Raw genomic sequence first — 8,599 nt, forward strand, 5'->3', positions numbered from 1 at the left:
TCCTCGAGTAGTTAGCCTGTTATGTTAAGCACCTGCCCCTGCACAATCTCAACTCATTATGCCGAGAATGGGTCATCGGACACGTGATGAGAGAGTTGCAAGGGAAGCCGAGGTTTCACGAGTTAAGGCATGTGCTACCCGAGTACTTTAGCAACCGTTGATAGAAAACATAAAGCAGGGCATAAAGTAGTTGGTGATATGCGAGAAAAGAGAAAGTGCATAGAGCGCACTTGCAAAGTGTAGCCTGACTGCCTGTGTAGTGGACGGACCGCATAGGCAATCGGGAGCATGTACTATATGGTCGGCAATAGTCACGAAGACTGGGGAGTATTTAATTGATAAATATTGATCGAAACATGACTTAGCTTGATTTACGGACGAGCCAAAGTAGTCGCTACGGCCGAGCGAGAGGCTGTCAAAGTAGTCGGCGTGGTCACCGTGGCCGAGTAGGAGGTGGCAGTCGGCGTGGTCGCCATGGCCGAGGAGACGGCTGCCAAAGTAGTTGGCGTGGTCACCGTGGCCGAGGAGGCGACTGTCAAAGTAGATGGCAAAATAGTGTGGCATCACTCTCGGCAGCAGCAGGAGATGAATGCCGTATGTACATTCACCACTGCAGGAATCCATTATATTCCCGTCGGCATATGGCCGACGAGAATTAGCCGTATACCGACGAGAATCTCGTCGGTTTTCTGCTAATCACCGTCGGCAATCAGCCGTAGGCTGTTAATCGACGAAAAATAGGTTAATTACGTCAGTTGCCGACGACAATTAGTTAATTCCCGTCGGCAAGGATAGGCCGACGAGAATTACCTCGCGGCCTCGTTAATTCTCGTCGGCCCTCATCGCCGATGACGATTACCTATGAATTATCGTCGGCCTACCCTGCCGACGACGATTTCCTTTTAATTCTCGTCGGCCTCGAACAGCCGACGGCGATTTCCGTTGTCGGCTAATTTTGGCTAATTTTCGTCGGTCTCAAACAGCCGACGACGATTTCCGTCGTCGGCTAATTTTCGTCGGCCTTCATTTAGGCCGACGACAATTAATTTTTTTACAGCAAACACTGTTTCCTGTTTTTAAATGCAGATTCAATTTAAATGGCAGCACATATATATTCACAACAGAAAAAATATAATATCTCACAGCATGACACATAATCGAAGTCTTCGAACCATAACAAGTCACAAACGTCATCCAATAGTTCAGTTACAAACACATATTCAAGTTTCATACATGCTAAAGTATTAATCCAACAGTCTCCGTATAAACTCTTTTGCGTCCTCAATACTTAGCTCCGTGAATATCTGACGATTCTCCCAATCATGCTTCAAAATCTGCAGAGCAGTGAAAAATGTGTCCTTATCGAAACCACAACTCTTAGCTTTTTTGGTAATGTTCTTCATACTCAATTCACCATCAAAAAGTTCCTGGAAAGCCTCTTTGTTGATGTTCGGATCAGGAAATTGTTCACCCATGCTTGAGTCTGCTACCTGTGTTTCGCTAGTGCGGGAGCAGACACTGAACTCAAACTCATCATAGTTCAAAAGGAAAAACTAGGATAACAAGCCGGAGCATGGAGCTCTAATGCTCTATTGTCAGCCGGACTTCTCACCGGCGGCCGGAATTGTACTCCGGCGAACTCTCTCTCTCAAACTCTCAAGAACAGATGGATTTTTTTGGTGCTGTGCACAACCATGACAGCTTTTTCTGCATATATAATTCCTATTTATACACACTACAAACTGTAAAAGGAAACGAGAAAGAAGGAGCGGCGGAGCTAGCCTCGCACCTCCGGCATGCACGCCATGCGCGCCACGACACTGGAAGCATGCGCCACCCCACACGCCAGGCCATGCCGCGCAGCCAGCGGCTGCACTCGCCACGACGCGAATAAGACGCACGCCTTGGCCACGTTACAACGACACGCTCGGGAGGATATGATCCTCCAAGCCGAGCTCAACACTATGCTACCAGAACTTGAGTTTGAGCGTGAACACAGGGTTAAGATGATTACATCTATATGCTATATTCTTCAGCTTGCAATCTATGACTTGCTTCTGCTCAAAATCAAGGAGCTGGCCTTGACTTCACTGGAGATTATCTTCAGAAAGTGTACGTAATACATTCTACCACGGTCACAACAATCCATCATTTGCAAGTCTGGTAACAACGATCCTACAAGGAAGCCACACCTCATAGGGAGTCAGCATTAGGAGCTAGCATCATTAGAAGTCAATCATCGAGAACAGTAATGTTACAAACCTTGGTGATAACTTTCGTCAGGTCCTTGATCTGCTGTTTCAATCACTGTCACTCTCCTCATCTCGGGAACACGGGAACAAAGTCGTCGCAGCCTTGTTGACCAGCCTCCTCATTGGACGCGTCAGAGTCTTTGGTTCTGGCAGTGGCAGATGAGGCCGTAATGATAGATGAATTTATGCGTGCAATTCAACACGAAATTAGAAAGTATATATATACAAGAGAATACACTATGGTATCCAATAGTAAAAGTTTTAAAGGAAATTATTGTTTATGTAAAAAAAGAAAAAAGACAAGTAAAGAGAACTACACAAACTATAACTACATGCAATGGAGCTAGTGAATTTGCAGAGTAATGTTAGGGCAAATGCCACTTTAATTGGTTATCTAAATGCAAGCTGATTCAAATCAGATGCTAAAAGGGAAATTAATCACAGAGTACTGTACTACCCATATAGTATCAGTTCAAAGGACCGTAGCAAAAGTTAATTCACCAAGGCACTTCAATAAAAACTAATACGATTTGGCCGCGTTATTTTTTTGATGGCACGCTTAATTTGATGTACGACTAAAGGAAGATGATTGATTTTACAATTTACACTATCCGAATTAGCAAGTACGACAACCATGGTCAAAAAAAGTGAATGGCAAAGATCATCTTATATTTAAATTCCTAAGTTAACGGATTTAGGTGACACAAGTCCATATAAATATCAGTATTAGTGGTGCAGTGTACTAAATATAAAGCATGTATCACCAATGGATATCTCTAGAGGTTCTAAACATGACTCTCGTAAAAGTTTATCACTAAATCCAATTACATCTTATAATAACTAATAGAATATTTAAGTGGAGCGTTTTAGACAACACCAATGGAGCTCCTGAACATTTTGTTAAAAGAAACAAGGAAACTAGATATTACCTTCATAACGGGCATCTAGATCTTTCTGCTCGAGGCAATCCAAACGGCTCTGTAGGCTCGGCGGGAGCGACTTCACACCATCACAATGTTCAATCCCAAGAACTCTAAGGGATGAGTATGCTTGAGGCCCATCCGGTAAGGATACCAGGCTTTTGCAACCATAAAGCTCGAGTTCTTCCAGCGACCGGAGCTCTCCTAAGCAAGAATCCAGTGATTCCAACAGACTGCATGAGTGAATATTTAATTTTTGGATGTCACCTAGCTGTCCTGATAAGGATTGAAGATTGCCGCAGTCATAAATGCACAAGGTCTTGATAGACGGAGGAAGATTGGCAACCTCAGACAAACCATTGCAGTGCCATATAGCTAGAGATTCTAGGCATGGAAAGAAGCGATGGTTGGCTGCTGATGACAGCTTCAGTACAGCTGTAGACGTTGTGGCCTCACGACTGCTGGACCCTGGAATTGATGATGATGTGTCCAGCTGTACAACACCTTCTCCCCTCGCCAACCTTGTGTCCTCCTGCTGACCGAATACGATGGACTTGACATTATCATTGCAGCAGTAAATCACTAATCCCTTGAGAGATGCCGGCAGGTATGAATAGAGACTCCAGATGTGGCAGGAGTCCATCCCGTCATGGAGCAGATTGCTCGCCAGAAGCTTGTGTGCGTCCTGTCAGTTTGCTGCATCGGGAAATCGATAACTCCCTCAGGGATACCAGGACATGGAACACGTTTTCTGGCCAGTAGACGAGCGTCGCGATCCGAAATTGCCAAATGTACTAGCCGTGCAAAACATGCCCACAGCGCTAGTGCATTTGAGTGGGATGAGAACAGAAGGTCGCACCTACGTAACCACATAGCTTCCAGGGGGAGTTCATGATTCCATTTCTCCTTGACATGCAGCAATGTTGTTTCCGCGTCATCGGGTGACACGTCCAGACTCAGACTGGACAGTGAAGGAATGTATCTGCTAGCTGCCTGTAGGATACCAGGCTTTTGCAATCAGAGAGCATGAGTTCTTCCAGCGACCCGAGCTCTCCAAAGCAAGATTGCAGTGATTCCAACCGACTGCATGAGTTAATAGTTAATTTTTGGACAGCACCTAGCTGTCCTGACAGGGATTGAAGATTGCCGCAGCTCCAAATGTGCAAGGTCTTAATAGACGGAGGAAGATTGGCAACCTCCGACAAACCTTTGCAGAACCATATAGCTAGGGATTCTAGGCATGGAAGGAAGCGATGGTTGGCTGATGATGACAGATTCGGTACAGCTGGAGACGTTGTGGCATCACTACTCTGTTCGGCTGGCTGTTGCTGGTGGCTGGTGCTGATTTGTTGGGAGAGAAAATTACTACTAGCTTGTTGGTGCTGGTTTGGTGTGAGAGAAAAATATTGCTGGCTGGTCAGCTGAGCAGCCAGCAAAACAGAGTGAGGGCTAGACCCTGGAATTAATGATGACGTGTCCAGCCGTACAGCACCTTCTCCCCCCGACAACCTCGTATCCTCCTGCTGACCGAATACGATGGCCTTTATATTATCACTGCAACTCTCAATACGTGATGTCTTGAGAGATGCTGGCAGGTTGGGGACCTCTACCAAAGATGCACAATCATGAATCACTAGAGACTCTAGACATGGCAGGAGTCCATCCCGTGCTTGAGCAGATTGCTCGCCAGAAGCTTGTGTGCGTCCTGTCAGTTTGCTGCATCTGCGAATTTCTAACTTCCTCAGGGATAACAGGACCTGGAACACATTTTCTGGCCAGTAGACAAGAGCGTCGCAGTCCGAAATTGTCAAATCTACTAGCCGTGCCAAACATGTCCACAACGCTAGTGCATTTGAGTGGGAGGAAAAAAAAAAGGTTGCATCTAGATAAGCTCATTGCTGACAGGGGGAGTTCATGACTCCATTTCTGCTTGACATGCAGCAATGTTGTTTCCGTGTCATCGGGTGACATGACTAGACTCAGACTGGATAATGAAGGAATGTGTATGCTAGCTGCCCGCAGGGATATTCGTTGACGATGCCCATTGATGACTAATACACTTAGCTTCGGTGCTTCAGGTAGATCAATCAATTTCAGGCAGACCAAAAATCACCAAGTTTTCTAGCAGAGGAAATATCACCTCTTCTCCTTGAGTTCCTTCGATTGACCCCCACCTCTCAAGGGCCGACAAACCTTTTAAGAGAATTTTACTCAGTGCTGGAGAGGCAGAGCCGCGGCACACAGTTTCAGCTCCGCCAAATGAATGTTTAACCAATACTGACCCTTTTGGTAGTGCACTGAGGCTTGCACAATTGCATATCTCTAGTTCCTCGAGCTGAGGAAATGTTACCCCCTCTCCTACAGTTCCTTCGATTGCCTCCCATCTGTCAAACATATTCAAATCTCTTAACGTCATTTTTCTCAATGCTGGAAATGCGGAGCGGCACTTAGTGTCAACTCCACCGGATGATTCCATAATCACTGATGCTGCTTTTGGTAATGCAGTCAAACTTCCACACCTGCTGATCGCTAGCTCCTCAACCTTGGAAAATATTGGCTCATCTCCTTGGACCACATTTGTGTCCCACCATGCCTCAAAATTTGGCATCTGAATCAAGGTAAACACCTTCAGTTTCTGAAATGTGACAGGTGTAGTACCGCCGATGCACAAACAATGTAAAATTTGCAAGCCTTCCAGGTTAAGAATTTCCAAAACTGGTAATTGCCAGAGTGGAGGAAGCTTCTCGACATTTTTGCAACCAGATAACTTAAACTCCACCATGCCATTCAACATATCCATCCACGTTGGAAAAGTACAGATCCCACAGGAATATATCCTTAGGACCTTCAGCCCACCATGAGGTTTGAGACCTTCCACCACCTCTTTATGATTATTATTCTGTGCTTCCTGATCACCATGAGCCCATCTTAACTCCAGTTCGGTTAGTTTTTTCTTGTTTCCAAGACTGGCTGCTTCTACAACATCTGCTCCTGTGACATTTTCGAGCTGACTTAGCTCTAGTCTACCACCAAGGTCCAAATTTCGCAGCTCTCTCACATTACTGCAACCGATGTCAGTACCTACAACAAAGCATGTAAGTGTCTGTAGGGAAGTGAGGAGTTCGAGCTCTGCGGGCATGCTTTTCAACTTTGGACATTTGTGAGTGTAGAGGTGACGGAGGGAAGTCAAATACTTCAGTTCCTTTGGAAGTCGTTCAAGATCACGACAGTTTGAAAGGTTCAGTGTTTGCAGATGATATAGGATGCTAATGTTTTCAGGAAGTGCTTCAATATCACTTCCTGAGAGATCAAGATACCTCAGGTGATGAAGATATTTCGGCCGTAGCAATGAGCCCCGTTTGATCTTCAAAGCTCTGATAGAGTTATATTTGGATAAGATCTTCATATCTTCTTTTACATATCCATCACATATCAATGTTTGGAAAGCTGGATATCCTTTCTCTATGGAAGCATTCAAATGATTTTCTGGTCGACGGACTGATAAATACAAATGACGAGCCGAATGAAGAGCATCCTCACTTTGGCTTGGGTATGTAGCTATTGCAGCACATTCTCTTCCCATAGAAGACTCTGTAACATCATGCATGAGGTCGTGGATCGTACAAGTAATTCTAGAACAATACATGTGCTCAAACTCTCCAAAAGTTGAATATGTTTGGTCAAATGCGACACTCTTCAAATCTTGAAAAAAATGATCTTGACTTCAGCTCATTGAAATTTTTTCTCCAATGGTTTCAGGACACACCCCTGGTTGCTCTGGGACAAAACCATTGGCCATCCATAGGTGGATTAGACTTTGCACATCAATCTCATAATCCTTTGGAAACATAGCACAGAAAGCAAAGCATTGCTGCATATATGACGGCAAGCAATTGTAACTAAGTTTAAGTATTGTCAAAATTCCATTTTCCTCATTTCAAATCGTGCTTCTATCTAGTATACCTTCCCATTCTTGCTTCCTGGTCTTGGTACATACGTAGGACAGAGCCCAAAGCTGTGGCAGCCAAAGGAGAGCCAGAACATCTCTTCACTATGTCACCAACCATTTCAACTAGTTCACGAGGCCTTTCCTCTACTTGTTTTGAACCGAATGCTTTTGTCTCAATAATTTCCTTTATGTAGATTTCGTCCAAGCTCTTGAGATTTTTGGCTTCTATTGTACCCATTAGCTGAGCAACTTTTTCATCACGGGTTGTTGTCAGTAGTGAGCTACCTCTGCCACCATGTTGAAGGTAGGACTTCAGCCTGTCCCACTTGTGCTTATCACGGTTCCAGACATCATCCAATACGAGGAGGTATCTCTTCCCACTCACTGCGTTTTGAAGCTTCTCCAGTGCTTAACTTCCATCTGGTTTGCAACCATTCTCTTTCACTATTCTATTAGCTAGGGACTCCACATCAAAGTTATCAGAGACACAGACCCAAAGCCGCAACTCGAAATGCTTTTGAATTTCAGGGTCATTGTAAATGAGTTGCGCTAAGGTGGTCTTTCCCAACCCTCTCATACCAACAATTGGATGGACCGTGAGATTCTCATTGCCGACTTGAGCAAGTAATGTACAAACAACCTCCTTCTTCTCATCAGCTCTCGATCTGCTGGCAATGTTTGTTGGGTCAATAATATCAGAATTATTCTGCCTCAAGTAATTTGTGGGCTCTGGTGGCCCTGGTTTGAATTTGAACCTAAATGCATTCATCTCTGCGATGAGGACATCAATTTCTTGCAAGATCATATGGAGCTTGTTTGCCATCTTGTATCGAAAAACAATACGGTTGTGAGAAGGGAAGAGCTTTATTACATCCATGCCGAGTGCCTTGTAGTGTCCCTCCTTCTTGGCTTTGCGGCGCAACGCCTCGTACTTGAACTCGTCGAGGACATCATTCGCCTGGTAGGCAACCTTCCGGACCTCCTCGAGCCAAACTTTCGCGCCCCTTCTCTCTTGGCTGCTGCCTGCTTCTCGGCGTCGGTGATGACGTCTAGGATGGCCTGCAGCTTGCGCTTGAGGAGCTTGTGCTGCTCCTCCATGCCCTCCATCACCTTGTACTGGTCCAGGAGGTAGCTGCATGCCTTCTTCTTCACCATGGACACCAGGGGTCCGACCACCATGGTGGCCAGTACCTCAGCCATGGCTACGCTTGGAGCTTCAAAACACAACTCAAGGAAACACAGATGCGGTATGGAGAGACCTAGCTAGTGAAGCCAAGCAATAATTGGCTTCAGTAGCTTGAAATTAATATGTAGCAAGAGCTGCTATCACGATGAGATGGTGGACGTTCCCTTTCCAGCTGGAGTACCCTGCACCTGTCCTAAAATTCTGCTCTCCTGTCAAACTGACACTGTCCACTGCCCACCACTTTTCCACTTGGTGTAGAGGGTGCCACTATCATTCAGAATTCCTATAATCT

General features: G+C 45.3%; 1 pseudogene; it reads right to left on the reverse strand.

The window, feature by feature from the left end:
* Positions 1-5,255: 5,255 nt before the first annotated feature.
* On the reverse strand, positions 5,256-8,321 carry LOC120662427 (annotated as a pseudogene).
* Positions 8,322-8,599: the final 278 nt, after the last annotated feature.

Source organism: Panicum virgatum, chromosome 2N (genome assembly GCF_016808335.1).
Source record: "Panicum virgatum strain AP13 chromosome 2N, P.virgatum_v5, whole genome shotgun sequence".
Taxonomy (NCBI): Eukaryota; Viridiplantae; Streptophyta; class Magnoliopsida; order Poales; family Poaceae; genus Panicum; species Panicum virgatum.